The sequence below is a fragment of the Manis pentadactyla genome, chromosome 4 (assembly GCF_030020395.1).
Source record: "Manis pentadactyla isolate mManPen7 chromosome 4, mManPen7.hap1, whole genome shotgun sequence".
NCBI classification, from domain to species: Eukaryota; Metazoa; Chordata; class Mammalia; order Pholidota; family Manidae; genus Manis; species Manis pentadactyla.
In genome coordinates this window covers 145,235,283-145,258,138 of record NC_080022.1, presented here as the reverse complement: position 1 = coordinate 145,258,138, position 22,856 = coordinate 145,235,283, and the positions used below count along the sequence as shown (strand labels likewise).

Sequence of the window (22,856 nt, the reverse complement as noted above, 5' to 3'; positions counted from 1 at the left end):
GCTGACCTGGGGCCAGACAGGGTGGGTGGGGGAGGGAGGACGGCCCTACAGAGCCCACTCCCATGAACGCTGGGAGCACCAGCCTCCCTCTGCCCAGCACAACCCAGCTCTCTCTGCCAGGGAAGTTTGGCCCCTGGCTTCTCTAGGCCCCGGGACCAGACCCTCTCGGCTAGCCTCCGCCGTAGGCCCCAGCATCCCTGTCTGTGCCCAGCAGCTTCTTTGTAGGAGGGGTTCCCCCAAGACATTTTGGGACTGTTGCCCTCTGCCTGACCACTTCCTTCCCTAGACTGGGTGGGACGGGCACATAGTTTTCTTTCTAAAGCAAATTCCAAACAAGGGCTGATATCTCTGGTTGGCCTTTCTTTTCCTTCCATCATGGTTTTGTGGGTTGCTGGCTATTTTAGGGACTCCGAGCTCAGAGTGGAGGCTCCTTCCTCACTCTGCTTCCCCTCGGAGGCTTCAGAGGCTTTTCAGCCCTCAGAAGAAGGGGGCAGTCCCTCAGCCAGCACTGTGTATTCAGCACAGGTACGGCACAGAGTGAGGGCTTTGGGAAGGCCTGAGGAACTGGGCTGGGGGGCTCTGTGGCAGACCTTCACACACCTAGCGTGCCATTGTCGGGGGGAAATCCTCTGGCCATTGCCTGGGGCAATGATCTTACCTCATTGAGCATCTGGGCCCGGCCCTGTTATACTCTGGTGGTTCTCAAACTTGGGTGTCCCTGAAAACCACACAAGGAGCCCGTTAGCAATGCAGACTCCAGGGCTCCTTGGTTGACCTCAGGGCTGTGGAGTCAGCATTATTAATAAGTGCATGTGACTGTGGTATAGATGGTTCCACGGCCTGGTGGTAAACAAGTAAAGCAGTGGACGAGTGTGGGGGGTCACAGGCCCCCAGAAGAGGTGAGCTGAGTCTTGAAGAAAAGCAGGGAACGGACTGAAAGGTAACCTGATTGAATGCTTTGTGCCAGGCACAGTTCTAAGCCTTTGGTAGTAGTGAATTCATTTAATCATCTCCCAAGCCCCATGGAATAGTTGCCCTGATCTTGCTAAGCTGTAGACTGAAGCAGAGGGGTTAAGTAGCTTGCCCAGGGTTCTGTGGCTGGTTAAGCGGGGAGCTGGGGCTTGCCCTCGTACTCCATCCCACTGCACTGTGGCCAGAGCACCCCGGCCCCACCCCACAACGCAGAGGTAGGGCAAACTGAGGGTGGGGGCTGCTTGTAGCTGAAGCATGTGGTCACTTCAGCTGGTCCAGACTGCTCCAGTCCTAGTGTATGGGGAGGCGACAGTTGCCATAATGTACTTTGGAGAGGCTAAGGCTGGAGCCAGCAGCTGGGGTTCCAGACGTGCTTCCTGCCAGTCCGAAGGAGGAAGGACTTGTGTTAGTGCCGGCTAAGTGCCTGTGGGGCTCCAAGGAAGGAAAGTACACAGTCACCCTGCAGAGGGCTTATTATGACTAGTTGCAGATGTGGAAGCCAAGGTCCAGAGGAGCAGGGTAACCTAATCATGGTCACACAGCAAGCAGATAGTGACACCAGGCCTGTCTGTGGTGCTTTTCACCACAGCAGGGGCCATCCATGTTCTGAGAGGCTGAATGTCCTACACGCACAGCGGGATCTCTGGGTATGCTGGCAGATTGGGTGGGGCAGGCTCCTGGTGGCCAGCTGGGGCCCAGGGAGAATGGCCCGGGTCCATGGAGAGCAACCTGCTGGGCCCTCCCTGGTGTGGGCTGAGCTGCTGAGAGGCCCGTGCAGGCCCCGGGGGCAGAAAGGATCACCTGGTAAAGGAGAGCCTGAAACCAGCCTCTGATTCTGGAAGCCCTTTTCATCCTCCCATAAGAAAAAATTTGGTCACCAGCCCCTTCCCTTTCTTCTTGCTGGCCCCTTTCTGAGCACCCTGTCACCCTACCCCCAGTTTCTTTCAGCCTGCATGCCCAGCAGAGCCTGTCACTGGTTGATTTGAGTCCTCAAACCGCCTGAGGCATACCAGAAGTCTATGCCAATGATAGGCTTTTTTTGTAGGGGGCAGGGACCTGCCTTCCTACTCAGGCCCAGAGGAAGCTGTTGCCTTTTCTGGAGCTCACCTCTGATGAAGGTGGGATGGGATGTAGAACAGAGGGAGAGCTGGCCTGAGCTCTGGGTTCGAGCAGCAGCTCCCCCAAGATGTGCTGTTTCTCAGTCTCTCACCTCTTGTCCACCCCATGGACAGAGGCTCTGTGATCCTGAGCTTTTCAGCAGTACTCCCTTTGGTTTACATGACAGAGCTGAAATGCTCTTTTCCTCTTTTGCTTCCCCTTTGACAGAGGAGACGGTGGTGGGAGCTTAGCTCCTTTTGAGCCCATTTTACAGACAAGGTAACCAGAGCCGCAGCTGCTACAGGGAAGCAGAACCAGAGCTCAGGCTCCCTTTCCTTCTCGGAATCCTTGTGTCTTTAAGTTGTTCTCCAAGAGGGCTTATAGACCGTTAAACAGCCCGGAGTGTCACTTGCCTCTCAGAGGTTCCGTCTCTGTGAGATGGGTGCCCCCCCGTGTGCAGACAAGGGCAGATTCTAGTGCGTGGCTCCCGTGGGCAGGAAGCTCTGCGTTTCACGTTGGCTCTGGGTGGAGCAAAGGCTGGTCATTCGTGGATGTGGTTTGGTGGCAGTGAGGCTGGCCAGTGGCTGGGCTGAACACCGGAGAGCACTGTGCCCCTGTGGGGACCCTGCAACCATTCTACCCACTCCAGAGCTTCCCAGGGGCTGTGGGGCTGTAGGCCAGCATTGGGTGAGGGGATGCCATATCTGCCTTGTCTCACCTGGGCCAGCCGATTGACTGCTTACTCGCCTGGAGAATGTTCAAGGACAGCAAGAAAAATGAGGGACTTTCAGGGGCAGCTGTGTTTTCTGACTCAGTCATAATGCCCCTAAAAATCCTTATTGTTCTTGCAGTGTGCATCGGGCAGCGGCCGCCAACCCACCCCTCGCTCACCTGGCCACACCAGGATGGGAAGGGTTTCACGGGGTGGCCTCCTCCATCCTCCTGGAATGACAGTGAATGGGGACTTACTGATTATGAAAACTCTTTTTGTTGGGCCAATTGATTTGCATATCTCTTTACAATTTCATTTTTTGGGGAGGACTGGGGAGAGCTGGGCATCAAGGTGTTCCTGCACAGAATGGTGCTCAGGAGAATACAAGTTTTTCAGTTTTCAGAGGCGTCCAGCTGCACGTGCAGGGTCCAAGGAAGGGCAGCTTTGGGGCCGGTTACATCAGGAGCAACAGCCTTGGGCTGGCTGATCCTGAAAAGTTGGAACTGATTAGGGACAGGAGGGGAGAAAGCCCCCAGTGTGGAACTTGTACTGTATCTTAAAACAGGAGGAGCCTCTGTCCACTTGTGAGACCTAGTTACCTGGCTCTTTGAAAATATGCTTGCAGTGGGCTCATGGTCTGCCCCTGCTACTCCACAGAGCTTGCTTTTTCTTGCTGGATACCCTCTACTCTTATTTCACCTTCTGGGTCTCTTCCATTCTCAGAAGGTGCCCCTTCCCCTACCCACCCCCCAGGACCTTAGCTTGGGCGGATTTGGGGGGTCCTGAGGTTTGCCAAGAAGTACTAATTGCCATGCCCCTTTAACTCAGGAACACCAATCTGCAAGAATGTCACCAGATCCCAAAGCCATAGAATCTTCCTTTCTAGCTGAGGCTGGGCACATGGCCTCCACGAGGAGGCACAGATGGGGAGGGGAACAGGCAGCCAGCAGGACCTGCCTGCTTCTGGGTTCGCCGCCTGTCTCATCAACTCACAGGTCAGCAGAGGAAATTCATCCTTGAGGTATTGCTAAGGTTTCCACGAGCCAACTTGCAAGCTGTCATCACCCAAGAAGATGGCCATTTGTGGGACTTGACTGCCACAATCCTCCACCACACCAGCTCTCCCAGAGCTTTTAAGGAGCCTCAGCATTCTTCTGCTCAGGGGCAGGGACAGCTCCAAGGTAAACATGGGGTTGGGGGTGGGGGCTGATGTCTATCCCTTCTTGGGAAGAGGTGGTTGAGGGTTTCTCACAACCTACACTGGAGATACATATTCCATCGTCCCTCATAGCTAAGCATTTGCTGCTTCAAATCAGCCGTCCCTCCCTGGGGCCTCTTTGCCCTGACCGTCTGTCCTCCCAAATGTCTTTGTTCCTGAGTGTGTTCCTCATTCTTCACCTCAAAACATTTGCAAAAAAACAATACATCAAAAATAAAACAGATTAGTACCGCCTCACCCCACAAAGGGCTGCCTTCCACTATAAAGCATTTTAAAACTACAGAAGGCTGGAAATGCCCAATCCCAGAGATAACGTCTGCTAATGAACTATACCCTCCCAGCCTTTTGTCCCTCTGTGCACACGCGCCCCTACGCACCCAGTTAGCAGGATTGGGGCTTTTAAGAGAGGGGAGGCTCTGTGCCCCCTGGGAACCAAAAAGTCTCTAGTTTTTATTTTGCCTAGCGGGGTGGGTCAAAGCTCGCCCCCAGCCAGGTCACTCCGAGCTCTCATTGGAGGGTGTCAGGGCAGCGCTGGGTTTCTCTCTAAACCAAGACTGGTGAAGTTCTGGGGAGGGGTGCTAGGAATGTGGGCTCTGTGGCCCTAGGGGGCTGCCGTACTGCTTCTCAGCTCTGGTCTCAAAGAATCACTTGGGAAACATTAAAAAAATACCAATGCCAGGGCCCTGACCCCACCCCTGAGACCACTGGATCCGAACCGCTGGGGGTTGGGGGACCCAGGGATTGGTGTCTTTGTTTTTCTCACGTTCCTCAGGGGATTCCATTAAGCAGCCAGAGAGCTCAGGCTACAGGCCCACGAGTTAGAGATGGAAGAGATTTCGTCCTGCTCTGTCTTCAGAGCCTGATCAAGGCAATGTGACCGTTTGCCTTTGGCAGACTTTATTTTCTCTGCTGCTCAGTCTTCTTTTGATCCTCATTTTACAGACAGAAGACTGAGGCCGAGAAGACATACCGGCAGACACAGGACAGGATGTGGCAGAGCCTGGGTTTAGCTCTGTAGCTGCTGCCTCCCAAGGCCAGTGTTTTCAGTAAGAATTATTTATAATTAGCATGTGTAGTTACAATAAATATATCATAATGCTTATTAATCCTTAACCATTTGGTCAGTGGGTGAGTGGGTGCTACTGTCTGAAGTTGGCATTTGCCCCCTCTAGGGAGGCTGGCTTATTGTCCCTTAGACTCCCCAGCACTAAGTGTGCACCTGGCCCGCGCTGGTCGGAGCTGGCAGCCCTCAGGGTCAGGATCCCTGTTAGGAGTGCCTTGGTCTCCAGAAGGCTGTCTGTACCCCACCCTCTTTCCTATAGAGCTGGACTCCAGGAGCCTGGCCTGAGGGCTTCCTGGGCAGGTTGCCAGTGCAGAGAACTAATGGGCAGGCGCACTGTGAGCTCCAGGAAGTGGTTGGCTGTTCCTGGGCTGGTCTGCAGCCTGCCTTGGACATGACGGGTGTAGACAGGAGCCGAGACTATTACTTTCCCAGAGCCCAGCAGCTCTGGGCCAGGCCTACAGGCTTCCTTTGGCAGGGAGGGCCTCAGCCTTGGCCACACCTTCCCTGCTGGGCTCTGGCCTCACTTTCCTTTGTCTGGCCAACCCTGTTCCCCACCACCTTTTGGAAAAGAGTGTACATTCTTGGCCCTGATATCCATGTAACCTGCTTCCCACAAAACAGGATGGTTGGCAGGCTGACTCAGCTAGCACCCTGGTGGGAAACAGGACAGTGGGCCTCAGCTCCAGCTTTTCTTTGCCTGTATTCCTTGGGGAGCTGGGCTGCCTTGGCTTACCTGGGTCAGAAATAACCTCAGCTTAAGCAGCAGCCTCGAGCTGTCAGACAGAGGCAAGAGCTTTGAGCTCCTGCAGTTGGGGGCACAAAGAAGGGGACAAGCCCTTTCCCAGGAGTCTGATCAGGGTTAGGGTTAACCCCACTTAGCTGGGGACCTTGGGGAAAGCCATCCGCCTCTCAACCTGTTGCCTCATTTGTTCAATGGTAATAGTGACCTGCAGGACATATCTAGTTTCTAGGCTTATTTGAATGTAGGTACGAAGTGGTCCCTTCTCCTCCCCTTCCGGAAAGGCACTTCCAGCAGAGAAGTCTGGGAGAGGTCTGCTTGCACTGTGCTGCCAGGAAGTGAGGTTTGGGTCTCAGTGTGTTGGATGGTGCCTTCCATCCTGGATCTCTACAAAGAAGACTTTTCCTTCAGTTTCCTGTCTGGCCCTGTTGCCCTGCCAGACCCCGTTGGGATGGGGGTTTTGCACTGAGACCTGCTTGCCCTGCATGCCTCTCTGGCCTGGCCCATAGAGGCACCTTCCCCTCCTTGAGGTTCATCCTGCAAGTCCAGACACCATGCGCTCCAAGGCCGCACTCTGGGCCTGGGCCAGAGGAGCCGCTGCAGAGCTCCTCCACCGCTGCCAGCCTCTTGGGGTGCGGGTGCCCGAGCACAGGCAGGGAGGGCTCTCTGTTTGCCTTGGCTGGTGGGGGAGACATTAGCGCTTGCTTTCTGTTTTGTATCTAACAGGCAGAGCCTGTGATGTTCAGAAAAGCAGCCTTGGGCCTTGAGTGAGTTTGGGACATATCCCCGATGGCCTGGCCCCTGGAGGTGTTGAGGTTGGAATGGCTGATCTGGGTATGTGGAGAGACGTGATGGCTATCTGCTGGCCTTCCCTACCCAGCACCCATGGCCCTTGTTTCTCATAGTGCTTCTCTTTTCCTCCAGGGGATTACTTCTCCCTGACCCCATACCCCTGGGGTTCATGTGGGGCCAACTCTACCACTCTGGCTTGAAAGGCAGCCATGTATCCAGGCTGGACACGGAGACTTTGCTGTTGGGACTGTTGCAGCAGCTATGTGGAAAGAGGCATTCCAGGTTGGTGGCCATCTCGTTCTTCACTCAAGGACGCAGCCAATAGAGAGGAAAGAGCTATTGGATGGAGGAAGTATATAGTCCAGGCATCAGTAAGCCCCTGGAGCCAGCCATGCTTGAAGCTAACTGCACGCCTAGACTAACCTGATTATAGGAGCCAGTGCATTTCTTTTCTACAACAATCCTAAGTGGGGTTTCTGTCATAGAAAGGGTCCTAATAAACAATGAGGAACAACAATAGTTTTTTTTTAGGGTCTCATTTAAAAAAATCAAGTTTGAGTTATATGTTACATGTGATAAAATCACCCACCCATTTTAAATGTCTACACCCTTGTAACTACCACTGTGATTGATCTGTAGAACATTTCAGGTCCCCTCACTCTGCTTTATAATCCAGTCCCTGGGCCCTAGACAACCACTGACCTGCTGTTCTAGGGATTGAATTTGGATTTTCTAGAATTTCATATAAATATCACACAGTGTACATTCTTTTGTGGCTGGCTTCTTTTTTGAGCACATTTTGGAGATTCAGCCATGTTGTGTCCATCAATAATTACTTTTAACATTCCACTGAATGGATGTACCACCGTGTGTTTATCCATTTGTCAGGTGACATGTTTGGACTGTTTCCAGATTTTGGCTATTATGAAAAAGGCTGAACATTCACATAGGTGTCTTTGAGTAGGCATGTTTCAGTTTTTGTATCTAGTTTTCAGTGTCCTTTTACAGTTGCAGAAACTGAGATTCAGGGAAATAGACCGACTTGTCCACAGTCACACAGCTGATGGGTCCTGTGGCTTGCACAGGAACACAGGTTAGGCCAGTATGTAGCATAGGTGTTTGGGTGTTGCTTACTAAAGGGCTTCTGGGACTGCCTGGGGAGGGAGCTCATGGAGTCCTGGTGCCCCAGATGTCATTGCTGGGAGGGACTGTCAAGATGAGCTGAAGCCATGGTCCTTACATTGTCACCCCTCTGGACCAATGTCATTTGTTTTTCCCCTGTAGATTCCACAGTTTGAAAGATTATATCTACAAAACCACTGCATTCATGAAGCCAGAGCCACTTTTCCCAACTACATAACAATGTATCCAGAACTATCTGAGCTGATACTGTAAGCAAGCTCGATGAAGACATGGAGTTGAAATCACTCTAGCCAGAAAGAGAGACCTGCTTTTTCTTTTTTTGGCTTGGGACCCACAGATGCTTCAGCCAGATCTCTTTCTTGGTCTTCTCTCTGCCCAAGTCAGCTCTTGGAGGGTGAGGAGAGCATTTCGCCAATATGCATGCTGTGAGCTCGACCTGGGTCATCTCCTTTGGGACTCAGAGTCATCCCTGGGTGCAGCTGTGCTGAAGACAGATGCACCTCTGGGCCTTCCAATTTTTGAGCCAGTACATCCTTTCCTTCATTTGAGTCAGCTTGCAGGTGAGAGAGTCCCGGCTAATACAGCTTAGCCAGACCACGCCCTTCAGTGGCGCTTCCCCAAGTTCCCCGAAGCAAAATCAACTAACGGCCAGTCCAGTTCACCTCCCTGGGGGTGGAGAGCCACTACTAAATGCTTTACATACAACATCTCACATCCTCTCAACAACTCTAGAGGAGGTACTGTTAGCCCCATTTTACTGAGAGGGAAACTGAGGCATGCAGAGGTCAAGACACAGCTGGAATGTGGGTGTATCACATCCATCTCACGTGCCTCTGCTGATTCTCTCGGCTACACTGTCCACCCAACTCCTGGCTGCCTGCTCTGCCCCAGCCACGCTGTCCCACAATTAAAGCTGACCAGCTGCCTCCGCAGAGGCTCCCGCCTGCCAGACCACATCCCAGGATGAGGGGTCTGGCTCACGAATGGCTGCCAAAGAGGCTGGAGAACACCACCCATGAGTGTAGAGGGGACACTCTGGGCGAAAAACTTGGGGACAAACTGAGCAATTGGAGACATGATGGGAGGATACATTCCTTCTCCTCCCTCCCCTGGACCCTTTGAGGCACATTTTCCATATGTGGTTTGTAAAGCAGAGGCAATGATTATACATCATCTCACATTGCTTTCTCTCCTTGCCTACATCCCCTCTCTTTTCCCTACGCTGCTGCAGTGGACAGCAAACAAGAGGATAGCTGCATTACATGTCGCTGCCAGGGGGGTGGGGACTCCATGGGGGACAAGGGCAGTGCTAAACTGTGCTAAATTTCAGATTATTCCCCTTTCTCTCTCCTCCATTCACTAGGTCCAATCAGTCAGATCCTCTCTGACCTCCTGCCGTATTTAGAGGCTATGACCTCCCCCACCAATCTCCCTGTTTGATACAGAAGAATCTGTATTCTGTGATGCTCCACTTGCTAGGTACTTAGCCTCTCTGAGCTGGTTTCCCCATCTGTAAAATGGGGATAACAAATTCTCACCCCACAGGCTTACCTGACAGTTTCGTGCCTAGCACATAGTAGGGGGCATTATGGAGGCTGCCTGTCCACCATTATCTCTTCCAGTTAGCCCTGCCCTCTTTTGGAAACCACCTGTCCTCTAAATCTCAGGCCCAGTTCCTGCTGGGTAAACTGGGCTACCCCCTACCCCATTGCCACACCTGCCATCAGATCTAGGCCAATGAACACACCCCAGTATTGGCTCAGGCCTGGGCATGAGACCTAAGGTCTCTGTAACAGTGTCCTGAAATTTCTAGAACAACAAGGAAAGAGGTGCTTGTTCTTTGCTGAGACCATTTGCCTGGAGCCATCAGAGACTATTTACTTTTTAGCCTTTAGAGATTGAAGTCGGAAGAAAGAGCCAAGAGATGGGTCCGGACACAGCGTCCTGATGACGTCTTGGAGGACCTGGATCCAGCGATGACAGAAGCTAGTTAACCCCTGGTATTTTCCAGAATGAGTAAGAAAATAAAATTTTTCTTTTTATTTGGTTTAGCCAGTTGGAATTAAGTTTCTATTACTAATGTAATGGTCTTAACTAATACAGTAGGTTCTCTATATGATTTCTGCTATTATTGCAATTAATGTTATCATTATAAATACATTACCAGGAAGGTGCAGCCATGGGGATGCACAGGCCAGGTTTCCCCAGGGGCCACTATGTTCTGCACACTTTGTATCCCAGATATCATCTCCCTGAGGGTGGGATTTGTGTTTGCTACTGATAAAGCCCAGGTAACTGGTGTCTGTCACTGGGTAGGTGATTAATAGACATCTGTTAAATGAGCAAATGAAATAGGCACATTGCCTGTTGCCTCCTCTAGTGTACCCTGTCTTCCAGCCCCCAACCTGGGTATACATTTTGCCCTTGCTGCTTGTCCTTGACTGACATCTGAACCTCCTGGGGTGTCTTTCAGAGACCATCTTGGCAAACTGATCTCTTGTATTGACTGTGTCTTTTCTAGGCCCTCAATCATCCCTTATTTGTTCATACATTCATTATTAAAAGTGTCCATTATAGACTCCTATCTTATACCAATCACAAAAATTAACTCAAAATGGATTAAAGACGTAAATGTAAAACTGGAAACCATAAACCTCGTAGAAGAAAACATAGGAAACAACCTCCTCAACATGGGTCTTGGGAATGATTTTTTGGACGTGACACCTAAAGCAAGCAACAAAATAAAAAATAAATGGACGACATCAAACTAAAAGGCTTCTGCACAGCAAGAGGAATGATCAACAAAATGAAAATACAACCTATGGAATGGGAAGAAATATTTGCAAACCTGATAAGGAGTTTGCATATCTGATAAGGAGTTTGTATATCTGATAAGGAGTTAACATCCAAAATATATAAAGAGCTCATACAATCCAATAGCAAAACAACAATCCAATTAAAAAATGGGCAGAGGACCTGAATAGACATTTTTCCAAACATACAGATGACCAACAGACACATGAAAAGATTCTCAACATCAGTAGTTGTCAGGAACATGCACATCAAAACCACAATGAGATACCACCTTACACCTGTTAGAATGACTAATACGAAAAGGCAAGTGATAACAAGTGTTGGTGATATGGAGAAAAGGGAACTCTTGTGCACTGTTGGTGGGAATGTAAATTGGTGTAGCCCCTGTGGAGAACAGTACAGAGGTTCCTCAAAATTTTAAAAATAGAACTACCATATGATCTAGCAATTCCACTTCTAGGAATATATTGGAAGGAATTGAAAACACTATGTTGAGAGGATATCTGCACTTACATGTTACAGCAGCACTATTTACACTAGCCAAGAGGTGGAAACAACGTTAAGTGTCCATTGACAGATGAATAAAGAAAAAGTAATATATATGTATATAAGTGTGTATATATAGTCTGTATATATATACATGTATACACACACACACACTGATCTCACTTAAAGAATCTATATAAGTATATATATACATATACTGTATGATCTCACTTATATAGAGAATCTAAAAAACAAAACTCTCAGAAAAAAATACCAAATTTGTGGTTACCAGAGGTGGGGGTAGGGACAGGTGGAATTGGATGAAGGTTGTTAAAAGGTACACATTTCCAGTTATAAATAGGTACTAGGGGTATAAAGTACAACATGAGGACTAGTTAACACTGCTGTAGACTATATTTGAAAGTTAAGGTAAAGTTGTTAGATCCTAAGAGTTCTTATCACAAGGAAAAAACATTTTCTTTCCTTTTTCTTGTACCTGTATGAGCTGATGGATGTTAACTAAACTTACTGTGGTAATCATGTGACCATATATTCAAATCAAGTTATATGCTGTACACCTTAAACTTTTATAGTGTTGTATATTAACTGTCTCTCAATAACACTGGGGGGAAAGTAGCCGATATGCTAGGTACTCAGGAGAGATGCAGAAATGAGTAATACTTTGCCTGCCTTCAGGGAGCTTCTGTTCTAGTGGTGATGTATGAGGACACTTTGGTACAATTAGGTTATTTTAGAAATTTGGAAAAATTCCTGGTATTCTTCTGTAGACTGTATGATGAAACAACTCTGAGGACTGTATTTTCATTTTAAGCTAAGTTGGAACTAACCAACTTATCTTCAAAGAAAAGGTGGCACTGTAGGCAGGTGGCCCTGGGTCTCTGGGAGAGTAGGGAAATGCCTGCTCTGTGCCGAGCTCTGTACAGCAGACCCCTGAACAATGTGGGGGTTGAGACAATGACCGTTCCATGCAGTCAAAACTCCATGTATTACTTTTGGCCCTCCCAAAACCTGACTACTGATAGCCTGCTGTTGACCAGAAGCCTTACTGGTTACATAAATAGTCGAGTAACATATATTTTGTATGGTATATGTATTATACACTATAGTCCTACAGTAAAGTAAGCTAGAGGAAAAGTCTTTTCAAATTTGTTGCACATCTCGAAAAAATTTTCCGATACGTTTACTGAAAAGAACCCAAGTAGAAGTGGAACTGAGCAGTTCAAATTCACGTTGTTCAAGGGTCATCTGCACTCAGCTTCCCAAACCAATCCATTTGGTAAATTACAATTATTGTCCCATTCTACTAATGGAGAAATGTAAATTAGGGGAGAGGAAATCCCGGGGCAAAATACTTCTAAAAACTGAAATCAGTTAAAGGGAGAAATAAAGTTTAAAACCCGTTTATTTCTCGCAAACTGCTGTCCCAGTCCATCTTTCTTTGCTCCAGCAGCAACCACACCGGCCCTCCCCCTCACCTCTCAGGTACAGATAAGCCCTCTGTTACCCAGGTAATCACTCATTGATATGGAGATGAACTTCTCCACCCCTGAGGAAAGATGCAAATGAACTAAAGCCATACTTCTTTCCACCTCTGAATGCCTATTGATATGCAGATATACTAAAGCCAGGCGAAATATTCTGTAAATGTTTCAATTTTACCCACAATAAATAAGCTCAGAGAGATGAAGTAATTTCCCTGAGCAGAAATGGGAGCTGGACCCAGTTCACCGTGCCACACCTGGGAGCCTCTGGGGTGCCATTGGAAGTGATAAGGCCTCAGTGTCCCCGCGGCAGCACGTGCTTGTCCTCCCGCTCCCATGTGTGACAACCCTGTGCGAGCATCACTGGGGCTCTTTCCACATTCTCCCTTGGATAACAGCTATTCGTTCCCTTATCTCCATCTCCCATCCCAGTAAAGGTTCCATGTTGCTATGTCTTCCACACCTGGCACCCCTGACCATGGCCTGGCCCATGGCAGTCTCAGTGTCATGAGCATCTACTGGTTTAGTCTCCCAGCATTCCTTCTCCCCTTCTTTCAAGAACTGCTTCCCTGGAGAACTGCTCCTCTACCACTCTGTCTGGGCCTGGGGTATTTCAGCCTTCCTGACAAATGGGGTGGCGGTGGGTGGGTTGTCACGTGGCCCTGATGACCCCAGTCACAGTGCAGCATGCCCTGGATGGGTCCAAAGGCTGGGCCTAGGATCGGATCAGAGTCCTTCCCTTAAATACTCTGTATTTCCCCCTTGGTTCATGAACTGCAAGCCTCAGGCTCCCAGAGCCTCCGGTGGCCATGTGATAAGGGTCTGGGAGAATGAGGCCCTGAAGCAGTCAGCTGAGATCGGCCCCTCTGCCTTTCTTTCCACATCTGCCAATTGATTCCCACCCCTTTAAAATTTTAAAGTATAATCAAAACAAAACGTGGTAACATGGTAACAAATCAAATAATACAAAAGAGCTTACAAAGGAAAGCAGGGGGCTCCACCCTCTTCTTCCCTCTTCATTCCAGAGGCAAACTCTTTAGCACATTTCCTTTTGTGTTTTTCTGACGGCTAATCTCCCTACCTCTAGGCAATATGCTTATACAGCTATTTCTTGATTTACAACTGGAGACCAAATCCACTGATTTCTCTGTAAGGTTGGTAAGAATTTAGCTCACTTATACTCCTATCTCCTTCCTCTCAACTTTTGAATTTACATCTAGTATGTATCTACTGATTACCTTTATTTAAATGTCCATTACTTTTGTTCAACTTTAGGCAGTTTTTTTGTTAGACAAGAACAGATACGATGTCCCTACCACCTCCTCTCCCTGTTTAAATGCCACCTGGCCAGCATTACGTTTTTTACATTGTGTTCCTGACAAGCATGTTTTCTTCTGCTCCACAGTCAACTTTTAACTGCTTTGTCCACATCTTGCCTCAAAAGATTCAAAGACATGAAACAGCATTTATATGACTTTGTTCAATAATGTTCACTGTAAACACTCCCTTTTAACTGAGGCTGGATTGGGGTTTGGTTGGTTATGGCCACCAGGTCCCAACTTACACACTCAAATTTTGTTGAATAGGGTGAGAGTAGTCCATGTCCTGCTGGGACAGAGCTCTGCCCGGCCAGCTCTGTGGGCCTGTGACCTGCGCAGTCACACAGGGCCGCTGTGCAGAAGGGCCGCTGTGCAGAAGGCCCTGTGCTTTGGTCGGATGCTCTGCTGTTGCTGTCTTGACATTCATAATCATTTTTGAGGAAAAGGCCTCACATGATGTGGCCGGTCCTGAGCTCACGGCCTTGCTGAGAGAGGCCTGAGCTTTCCGAGAAACTCCTCAGTCACCTTCCTTTGGGAAGGAAAGGAGGGTCCCTGAAGCCGCCATAGGAAATTAAAGTGGGAGGCCATGGGCAGCATGTGCTGAGTGTTGGCTTGTGAACATTCCCCACATTGCAAGGTCAGGCTGGGCTTCTACAAGTTCCTTCTTACCAAGGGGCTGAAAGGTTGATGACCTTGAGCTGTATGAGGAAGGGGGTGTTATCCCCACATTATAGAGAGCATCAGGGCCACATGATGTGCCCAAGCTCCCACTGCTTACAGATGTCAGTCCCTAGATTCACGTCCACGCCTCTGATTCCCAGACCCAAGCCCTCTCTGCTCCATCACACCTCCAGATTGGTGCTGCATATAATGCAGCACCTGCTTGAAATTCTAGACCTGCTCCCAATTTACTGTGTGTCCTTTAGAGAGGGACCTGCCCTCTCTGGTCCACTTATGCCAGGGTCCACTGATGGAGTACATAAACTTTGTATGTAATCATATGTAATCAATCACTATGTAATCAAATAATAGAAAAGAGTATAAGTTTTTCTATAGGCAGAGTCCAGCTAATAAATGCAGAAGGAATGGGATATAACACTTTGCAGTCCCTAACAAATTGTTTGAATGACTGCTAACATCACAAAAAAGAATCAGGCACCATGTTCCTCCTGATAGAAGAACTCAACACCACCTAATGATATAGTCTTGCCAAAAAAAAATCAGAGTTGAAGCTGTTCAAGCCTCTGCTCCTAACTACCAATTTACAGGACAGAGGATAGAGGAACATGTTCAGCTATACCACAGGACAGCAATCAGCAAAGTCCAGCTGGAGCAAAACACCAACCAACCAGCTAGTTTTCTACTAATGAATAAATAAAAACAAAACAAAAAAACTCAGACCCAGAAACTCAAAAGACTTACTGACCAGTTGCAGTGTATAGACCTTATTTGGATCAAAATTGAAACAAACTGTAAAAAAGCAAGTATGTGATCATTGGAAATTTGCACATTGGCTCTTGATAAAATTAGGATTTATTAATTTTTTTGACATGAGGATGGTGTTCTGATTATAGTTTTGTTAGTTTGTAAGGAAGAGTCCTTTTAGAGATACATGCTGACATATTTATGGATGAATGATGTCATGCCTGGGATCTGCCTCAAAATAATACAGGAGGAAGTGTGCGGATGGGGGGACAGGTCTGGCTGAGGCAGGCTGGGCCATGGGTCTGTGACTGAGCGGCTGGGTGATTGCGATGCGGGGGAATTGCTACATTATTGCCTCTGGTTTTGTGTATAATTTTCCATTTTTAAAAAGTCCCTCCAGCCCGTGGTAGGGGTCCATGGTAGTGCCGAGTGTGGGAGACTGAGGAAGGAGAACCATGCCTTCTTAGTGCAGGGCTGGGGGCTGGTTTGGGGGATGCTGTCCTTGCCTCTCCCTCTCCGCCTCCCGTGGCCAGGCTGGGCCCTGGAGTGGTGCAGTCGCTGGTGCTCAGGCTCTGATCTAAAGGGTGGCTTTCTTGGTGTTTAGAGATGCTCATGGAGCCGGACATGATAACTGTAGAACTCTGGACCCAGCCCACAAGCCCAGCTCTCCCCTCTGTCGGGGACGCTGACTCCACATTCCAGAGCATCCTCAGCCACCGGAGGCCACGTGACCACCAGCACAGGCAGGAGAAGGTGCAGCAGCTGTTGAGTGCTTTGGGACACTCCCTGACACAATTCCCATGACATCCCTGGTGCTAGGAATGTGGCCAGGCTAGGATCTGAGGACCTGGAGGGTCAGAGGGCCACTCTCAGGCCCACCATCCAGGAGTGCCCCCTCCCAAGGGAGTGGGTACCAACCATCTTGGTGCCAGTTTGCTATGTGAAATTAACAAGACTCTTTCCCTCCCTGGGCCTTGGGTTCCCCATCCAAAAGGGGATGGTTCAGTGTTTTTCAATGTGCTTTTGACCTTTGGGATGGACAATTCTTCCTAGCTAGCATTCCTCACCCTCTGCCCACTAAAGTCAGCAGCACCCCTGTCACTGTGGCAACCAAAAAATGCCCCACTCATTTCCAGCCACCCCTGGGCTGCAAACTACTTGGGGTCTTTAAGGACTTGGCCAAGCCCATGGTTCTGTGCACCTGTGCTTTTGGAGAATTCAAGACAAATTAGACTGTTCATGTGGCTCACAGTCTTGCAAGGAGATGATATTTAGATGGGTCTTAAAGTAGGAGTTTGCAAGATGAGCAAAGTAGGGTGTGGGTGAAGGAAGCTGGGCACATTCTAGGTAGAAGGATCAGCCTGTGCGCGGCAGGGAGGTATAAAAGAGAATGAGTGTCTGAGGAAGCGCAGAAGTGCCTTTGGCTCCAAGCTTTGGCCTGTGCTGAAAATCCATACAACAGAGGTGGGACATCAGTTTGTGGACAACAGGGAACCAGTGAGATCTTCCAGTGGGGCAGGAGCAGGCTTTTCAACTTCAATTTCTCTGGACAGAGAAATCACTGGATGCCTATCTATGAATCAGGAGAACGTCTCACTTTTCTTAGGAGGAGCTCATGGGTCAAAACTACAGGGAATTCAACTCCACAGCTGGGATTTCTTGCCCCAGTGGCACCCAGATGGCAGAGAGATTTGGAGGTGACAGGGACGTAGGTGGTTCTCAAGCCTCTCAAATAATTGAAGAGGACTGTTGTGTGTGGAAGAGTGTGTATATGTGAGTAGGTGACTGGGTGTGCAACCGAGTCTGTGTACAAGAGTGTGTGCCCCCGAACACACAGGCTGCTCATTCCTTCATCCAACAAGTGCATGCTGGGCACACCATGGTGAGCACACACGGACGGGGCCTTTGTCCTCACAGAGTGCATCAGGTTCTTTCCACAAATTAGACTGACCTGGGCTATAAAAGAGACAACTGGAGTTGGGACAGAGAATATCGAGATGTGAGTGGGGAGAGCCCTCTGGATGGGGTGGTTGGCGGGCCTCTCCGAGCACATGACGCTCAAGCTGAGAATTTAGAGGGCATTTGTGGGGCCTGGGCCACAAAACCGCACCCCTTCCTAACAGGCCCTTGATTTCTTTAGGGGGTTTACCTCTTCTCCTCTGGAGAGAGCCTGCCCAGGCTCCTTCTGCCCTACCTAGCCACAGGGTGGACGTGGGGCCTCAGCAACACTTGTCAGAATCTGTCTCTGACTCTTTGGCAGAGGAACAGAGTCACACATTCCTGTCCTGCTTGCCGCTTGGCCCTCCGGAGCTGTATTGGTTCGAGCCCATGCCCGGTTCTGGATTCCAGCCTTCCTGTCAATTTCCTGAGCCCATATGGGTGTGTCCGCCTCTGGGTGACTTGGGTTCGGCCTTGCAATTAGTAAAGCCAGGAGAAGAGTGCTTCACGGATAAGGCCAGCAGGGAGTCCCCCTCTCATTACACTCATGGAAGGAGCACGCAGGCACCTCAGCCTGGCACACACCCATGCACGTGCACACGTGATCCCCCAGCACACTCACTTCCTCCAGCCTTGCAAGGAGGAAATACCAGCCACATTTCTTTAAGCCGCTCTGGGCCTCCCCAGGGTCTCTCCGCAGCCCCAGTGTTTCCTCTGAGGCCATGTTAGGGGTGCGGGCCTGGTCCTCCGGGCGGGCCTCCGGTGGGGCCTGTGACTCAGGGCTCAGTCAGGCGGGGGCAGGATGTCAGTGCCATTCACTGGGCCACGAGGAATCTCACTCTTCTATTTATAGGCAGTGCAACTGCTTGCCCAGCCTGGCGGGAAGCGGCCACAGCGGCCGGTGAGTCGGGATCAGGAGCAGTGAGTCCAGGACAGGATGCAGCGAGGCCTTGCCACCCACCTCCACCTGCCTCAGGGGGTCCAGGACTGGACTAGCTCTCCTACACCAGAATGGGCAAGGCTGGGGCAGGCCAGCACGATGAGCCCAGAGCTCAAATGAACTGTGAGCAACAGGAGATGGAGACACGGGGTGGCTTGGCCTGTCATGAGCCTGGAAGGGTGGGCTGGGGTCAGAGGAAGGTAACACCTGGTGGCCTGGCATCCTGAAGTTTGGCCCCAGAGAACTCGGTCTGCTCTTTCCATATTGGGGTCCTAACTGCCAAAGAGGCCTGCTCCCACCTATCACCTGCTTCACCACTAAGATGGTTCCCTGTTCTTAGGAAGCTAAGATTTGATACCTATTATGAACCAAGCCCTGTCACCTATATTCCCTCATTCAGTCTCACAAAAGCTTATAGCATAGGTTATCAATGCACCCATTCAACAGAAGCCGAAACTGAGGTTCGCTGTGGTTAAAGTACCTGCCACAAATGTGTACTCGATGTACAAGCATGAAAAATGGGAGCTGTGGTGCCCTGCCCTGGGCATGTGGGGAGGAAGGGCATCAGCTGGCCTTGCTGCCATCTCTTTATGGAGCACCTACCACAGGGCTGACTGTGTCCTTGGCTGAGCTTGCATCTCAGTCAAACTCAAGGACTCTTGTGTTTGTGTTTGTGTCCTGTACTGGGCAAGGTGGGGAGAGGGGCTTGTTCCCCCTGTAACAGCCGCCCGCAGCTAGAAGCCTGGCACAGCATTTGCTCAATACAGCCTGTTGCCCCTCGGCCGGCCCCTCCCTCCCCCACAGGGGAACGGGTGCTCTGCTGCATGCGGTCTGTGCATGGGGCAGATACACTGAAAAATAAGGGCTGCTGCTTCCCAGGGGCTGCTGGACTGGGAGCCAGGCTACAAGCTCCAGGCCTTCGGGCCTCACGTCCTTCCAGTGGAAGCCAGTTCCCTGAACAGGACACCCTTCCAGCTGAGCTTACAGGGGCCGCTTCACAGGAAACCAGCCAAGGGCCACGGTGGACACTGCAAATCTGCCCTCACCATCAGGAGTGGAAGAGGAGCCCTCGTTCATGCCTTTGTTCCCGGGGTCACCTTCCCAGTCCTTGGCTCCTTCCTGGGGCTTGGGTCTGACCATCCTCTGCCTGCTGTGAGTGACTGCCTGCTGGTCCACCGTGCCTGTCTCCTGACCAAGGGGCCACTTACCCCTCCCTGCCCTGCCTCACCCATCCTCACTGGTTCTGTGCGCACTGCACCCTGGGAATGCTGGAGGCAGCTGGTAGGGCCTTGTTGAAGTGCTCAAGCCCCTGTCCCAAAGCCAGGCAGGATGGTAGGGAGGTAGGGGCTGGGAGAGGTGCTCAGAATCAGTGAGAGGTGGATTCTCTCTGCCTTGACCCAGAGGGGCCCCTGCTGGCCTCTCTTGCAATCTCTGGCTCCTCCCCTTTGCCCTTCCTTCTGGAATCCTCATCTACTTCCCAACCCAAGTTATACCCTTCTTTCCACTGCCTGCACCTCTCCTAAGGTGATTAGCAATTCTCAGGGCCTTTTCAGAGTCTGGCAAATGTTGCAGCCTCTGACAGTCTCTGAATGTCGCTGACTTTCCTCTTCTAAGTAGGATATAATGAGGGCATATAGAAGGGAACAGGGTGGGGGTGGAGTGGGCAGAGCTGGTTCTGAGGGCCTGTGACTCACAGGGAGAAGGGAATAGAGGTCCCAAGGGGTGACGATCTTGGGAAAGGTATGTACACCTTCAAGAACACAGAAGAAGCTCCAACCGGCTGAAGGGCAATGGTGTGGAGATCTGGGGTCTGGTGGGAACTAGTGGGAGGCAGGATGGGCAGGCAGGTCTCCAGGGCCTGGGGTCACCCTAAGATTTCTGAACACAAAATGAGCCAAGGGTTTGGGGCAGGATGCCTTTAGAAAGCTCCCTCTTGATGTGGGATAAAGGGTTGGAGGAGACAAGCTGGCGGCAGGAGGGCAAACTAGACATCATTGCAGCCTTCCTGGTGAGGGATGAATGTGGGAGGGGGAGGGGAGAACACAGCGGGCAGGAGAGAGCCATGCTGCGGCACTGACTGGCCTTGGCACCTGCCCCGAGGCCCACGCTGCTAATGAGGGCTGGGTGACCAGTGGGGATTGCTGGAGCCCCTAAGGAGGCCTGGAGAGACCCCTCAGCTGTGCCAGCTGGATGGGCGCAGAAATGACATCATTTTCGTGTACTTAACACAAGGTAAACGTGGGTGGAAAAACCCAAGTGCTCATTATCTAACTTGGTAGCCGGGAGCTGGCTCCTTAACAACCGGTTTCCTGGGATTCTATACTCCTCCTGCAGGACAGAGCCAAATGGAAGGGTTTCCCCCGTGCACAGTGAGGGTGACGCTGGCCACTTTGCCTGGGCTTCTTCCTCTGAGTCATTCCCTACATGTTCATGGAGCTTAGCCTGCTGAGGGCCAGGCACCAGGCTGCCCACCAGGGCATGGTGGAGGACAAAACTGAGTGGTCAGGGGCATTGGGGAGTCTAGTGACCAGGTGGACTGAGACCCCAGGAGTCCAAGAAGGAAGTGGGGAGACCAGCCGGGAGGTTGTCATAAGCATTCAAGCATAAGCTAGATGGATACTAGAAGACACCTTGATTCCGCAGATGTGTAAATTGAGGCCCCGAGAAGTCAAATGTCATATCTCAAGTCATATACTGGGAGAGAAGCAGGGGCGGGACTAAAACCCAGCGGTTTTGATGTCAGTGGTTCTTTTTGACTAATATGTGGAGAAACTGGCTGACTCAAGTAGAAAGAAAAAATAAAAGCATATACAGTTGAACAACTGTAAATTATTCAAGTTCCAACTTGAACAACACTAAGTTTAGGGGCACTGATACCCGCCCCTCGTGCAGTTGAAAATCCATATATAACTTTCAATTCCCCAAAATTTAACTCCTGAGAGCTACTACTGTAACTACTGTTACTTAAAACATAAACAGTCAGTTAACACTATTTTGTATGTTACATGTATTATTTACTGTACTCTCACAATAAAGCTAGAGAAAAGGTTTTCTCCAATTGTCACAAATCTCCAAAAACTCTTCCAATATATGTATTGAAAAAACTCTGCGTATATAACAACAAAGCAAAACTGAAGGAACAAAACAGCAGCAGACTCACAGACTCCAAGAAGGGACTAGGGGTTACTGAAGGGGAGGGGTGGGGGAGGCTGGGTGGGGAGGGAGGGAGAAGGGGATTAAGAGGCATTGTGATGGGCACACATAATGTAGGGGGGACACGGGGAAGGCAGTACAGCACAGAGAAGACAAGTAGGACTCTATAGCATCTGACCACGCTGATGGACAGTGACTGCAATGGGGTGTGTCGGGGGGACTTGATAATGTGGGTGAATGTTGTAACCACAATGTTGCTCCTATGAAACCTTCATAAGATTGTGTATCAATGATACTTTAATTAAAAAAGAAAAAACTGCGCATAAATGGACCTGCACGGTTCAAACCTGTGTTGTTCAAGGGTCAACTATAGTCTGGTCCCCCTTCCACTCACCACTCAGGCACACAAACATGGGGGTTCTTCAGAGGATCAACAATATAGAGAGAAATGTCTTCTTACTGGGTGGGCCCAATGTACTTTCCCTTTATCCCTGGAGACCACTCCACAGTCCAAATCCGAGGCAGGAGGAAGAGCTTCCTTTTTGTGGAAATATTCCAAAGAATGACCAACAGCTTCAGGGCAGCCAGCCATGCTCCGGAAGCACCTGGCTCCTCTCCACCCTCCCCAGTGAGGGGAGAACCTTTCAAAGAGCAGAGGCCCAGTGAGTCTGCAGGTGACTCACGCAGTGGCCCCAGCCCCGCCCACCCACGCCCTCCCCACACACAGTAACCTCCTTCCCTGAAAACAGCTGGTAGATTTTATTCTCTGCCTTAACAGAAGCAACAAAACACGATACCCACTTTTTCTAATATCAGTTGAGTGAAACAGACATCTTGGAGAAAGGCTGGAGAACTAGCCCTGCAGCTTTGGACCGAACCTTAGGTCCCTTTGGGCCTCAGTTTCCCCATTTGTGTTGAACTGTAAGTGTTCCTAAACTTCACTAACCTGTGAGTTTGAATAACCGCTTAATATTTATGCCCAAAGCCTACTAAGTCCACACTCTTCTTCTACTCCCCCATGGCTTATCCCACAAGGCTTTTTGAGAGCCCCCAAGGAGATGTCCTGCCTGCTCTCCTGGCCCCCGGAAGATGTCCACACCCTAATCTCCGCAACCTGGGAACATGTTACACCTTAACTTGGCAAAAGAGAACTTGCGGGTGTGATTCAGTCAAAGACCCAAGGTGGGGAGATTCTCCTGGATTACTCAGGTGAACCCAGTGTAATCACAAAGGGCCTTACATAAGGGAGGCAGAAGGGTCAGAGGCGGCGAAGGCAGTGCCATGACAGAAGCGGAGGAGGGGAGGCAGGGGTCAGAGAGACTGGAGGAAGGGCCCCCCAAGCCAAGGCCTGCAAGCAGCCTGTGGGAGCTGGAAAAGGCAGCAGACGCCTTCCCCCCCGGAGCCTGCAGAAGGAACAAGCCCTGCCAGCACTTCACTTTTAGGACTTCTGACCTCCAGAACTACAAAGGGATAAGTCTGTGTTGTGTTAAGCTACCAAGCTTATCAACAACAGGAAACTAAAACTGCTGTAACACACCACC

At 50.2% G+C, this 22,856-nt stretch overlaps 1 long non-coding RNA gene across 4 annotated transcripts; it reads left to right on the top strand.

Moving 5' to 3' along the window:
- The first annotated feature begins 5,053 nt into the window (after nucleotides 1-5,053).
- On the top strand, nucleotides 5,054-13,423 carry LOC118922965 (uncharacterized). Of its 4 annotated transcripts, XR_008997237.1 has the most exons (4): nucleotides 5,054-6,877; nucleotides 7,880-9,217; nucleotides 9,627-9,754; nucleotides 10,260-13,423. It is a non-coding gene; the product is annotated as an uncharacterized LOC118922965 (long non-coding RNA). The 4 variants fall into 4 exon arrangements; XR_008997235.1 differs by having other exon boundaries at nucleotides 7,880-9,754; XR_008997236.1 differs by lacking the exon at nucleotides 10,260-13,423 and having other exon boundaries at nucleotides 9,627-9,789.
- Nucleotides 13,424-22,856: the final 9,433 nt, after the last annotated feature.